The sequence below is a fragment of the Miscanthus floridulus genome, chromosome 5 (genome assembly GCF_019320115.1).
Source record: "Miscanthus floridulus cultivar M001 chromosome 5, ASM1932011v1, whole genome shotgun sequence".
Taxonomy (NCBI): Eukaryota; Viridiplantae; Streptophyta; class Magnoliopsida; order Poales; family Poaceae; genus Miscanthus; species Miscanthus floridulus.
Genome location: NC_089584.1, coordinates 79,931,995 through 79,934,886, shown reverse-complemented (window position 1 = coordinate 79,934,886; position 2,892 = coordinate 79,931,995). Strand labels below are relative to the sequence as shown.

At 50.0% G+C, this 2,892-nt stretch overlaps 1 pseudogene; it reads right to left on the bottom strand.

The window, feature by feature from the left end:
* Positions 1-990: 990 nt before the first annotated feature.
* Positions 991-2,418, bottom strand: LOC136452424 (UBP1-associated protein 2C-like; annotated as a pseudogene).
* Between the last annotated feature and the right edge of the window lie 474 nt (positions 2,419-2,892).

Below are 2,892 nucleotides of genomic sequence, written 5' to 3'. Positions count from 1 at the left end.
ACAAATGCAATCAAAGCAAACCAGGCCCCTTCTAACAAAAAAATATATAGGTACACATTTTACCAGATACCCTATTTACTGCAACAATTCCATATGCAACGTACATCCTAAACATGTCATCATCCAATCTCAAATCTCAGATGTCAACGAAACATCTCTAGCATCAAGTGCAAACCAGCAAGTGAAATACTAAGATCTAGTAAAATACCAAGATAGATACACATTATTGGTCATCATCATGATAAAACTTATCAGGAATACCAAATCTTGGTGATCCCAAGCATCAGGAAAAGTAAGACAACAAATTAGAATCCAACATGCGCAAGAAACTAACAAGGGCAAAGGAATGAACTCTTGTCACATAAACACCATAGAAATTCCATGGTAAAATGATGGGTGGTTGCCTCAGACTGACCCACCAAAGCATTATGCTATGCTCTGAGAGTACCTTCCACACTAAAAGGCAAGTCGTCCAAGGATAGACCCATACACCCAAAGAGAAGTTTTCAGAACAGGAAAACACATTACAAAATAATGTCAACTACAGTATGGAAATTAAGGTCTACTACGCTGACACATTCACAGTTATCATCCTTGAAGCTTCCACCAATCAACTTCATAAGTACTATAATTATCTCAAGTCTTTTACAAAGCATCATCAGAACTTCAGTCACCAAGAAAACCAATAAAATCAGGACAAATAAACAATATTCAGCCAATCACTACTTGTTAGTGTGGCAATGGCCTTAAATCTCTTACAAATCATTGGAACTCAATCAATGAAAATATTTGATTTCCAAGCCAATCAACAAAATCAAAGAAAAACACTCTGCCAACATAATTTGCAAACACATTAGTCAAGTACTCAAGTTCATCCAAGAGAAGCTAAAGAAAATCATCTACCAATCAATGCATGTTTCACTACACATCGAGGTTCAAAGCAACATACTAGAACAGTAACTAAGCTATAAATAAAATTAAGAACATATGGAAGCGGCGTTTATACCTTAGAAATAAGGCGGCACGTTGGGATACATAGGAGGAGCCCTGGCACCTGGACCAGGAGGAGACATTCCACCTTGAGGATCCTGGCCCGGAAACCAGAACCTGGAAGAGGATAGTTGCCTCCTTCTCCAAATGCGCCTGCAGGCAGCCCACCTGCTCCCTGTTGCATGCGGTACATGGAGCCTCCACCCATTCCAAGGCCACCATATGCCCCCATCCCAGCAGCACCAAACTGAGATGATCCCCCAAATGAGCCACCACCAATCCCCCAGGCCCAAATGCACCAGCCCCAGCACCAGCCAACCCAGTGGGCACCTGGCCTCCCATCGACCCTAAACCACCTGCGCCTCCTCCACCCATGGAAGATGGCATGTTACCATAAGGGTTTGGACCCCCAAACCCGCCACCAACACCACCAAAACCAAACGAAGGCATACCGCTCCCAGGGCCACCATACTGTGCTCCCATTTGTGACCCAAGCCCAAGCCCTCCCTGAATGTCTTGCGGACCACCCGGCAGCATCTGCTGCTGCTGCTGGTTGCCAGGTCCAGATTGCTGTGATTGCCCCCTGCTTCCCCTTCTTCCCCTCTATGGCAAGCTTGCATACAAGCTGGTGGCCGTCAATTACCTTGCACCGTGTCCTACTAGGGAGGCCTGCGCACCCTCAGGTGTCTTGTATACGAAAAGTGCAAAGCCCCGGAACTTGCCCGTCTGCTTGTCAAACCCCAGCGGCCCCTCCTCAATCTCGCCATAGGCAGCGAAGTGCGCAAGGAGACGCTCCGACGGCATGTCTGCGGGGAACGTTCCCAACGAAGATCTTCCGGAGCGACACATCAGCCACAGGAGCACCGCCACTGCCGGCGGCCCCACCGGACTGGCCCGCCCGCCGAGCCGGCGGCGGCGAGCTGCGTGACAGTCATGCGACCGTCGATCTTCTTGGATGGCTCCTTGAGTGCGAGGACGGCGGAATCAGGCGTGGCGGAAGGTGACGAAACCGTAGCCCTTGGACCGCCCCGTGGCTTTGTCAGTGATGACGACGGCCTCCTCGAGGTCCCCATAGGAGGAGAAGATGGCGCGGAGCGAGTCGGATGTGGTCTCCCACCCGAGCCCCCGAACGAAGAGCTTGCGGAGGGCCGGGTCGCGGTCGGCGGCTGCGCGCACGGCGTCGAGCGCGTGCGCCGAGACGAGCGCGGCGGCGGCCAGCGATGTCCGCGAGCTGGTCCCGGGAGAGCGGCTCGAGGAGGCGGAGGACGTCGTCGCGGGTGAGGCCCAGCGTGGCAGCCCCACCGGCTGGAGAGGCGGTGACGGCGCCGTTCTCGTCGGGCTTGCGCTTCTTGGAAAAGGGATCCATGGGGGCGATAGTAGGGAAGGGGAGGGCTTGACAAAACCCTAGATGGTTGGCGATGTAGCGGCGGCCGGGGTTGGAACCTTGGGCGAGACCGAGGAGGGAGGACGGGAAGCAAGAGGGGTCAGCGAGCTTTTATTGACCTTGCACAAACAGGATTTCTTGATTGGGGAGGAATCTAAAAATAGACATGGGCCGGGCTCCGACCAGAATTTCACAAACAAAAGCCTCTCCGTAAATTTTCCTTCTGATGAAAGGGGCCCAAACTCCTACCGTCCCAATCTGAAGTCCCATAGGCCTTCAGAAATCAGAATTACAAAATCGTATAGAACTACAGTCTTTCTGTAGAGAACATATACTGTTTCAATCAAAATAGAGAAAAAAATAGTTCCATAAAAGTATTTTATCGCATTAATCTTATTTGTGAACATATTATAACTTTTAATCTATATTAAATAATATTAAAGCCAAGGATTGAATTTTTATCCATCAAAAGCGCCATTGCCATCACTGACATGTGGCCCCACTTAGATGCGGTCTTA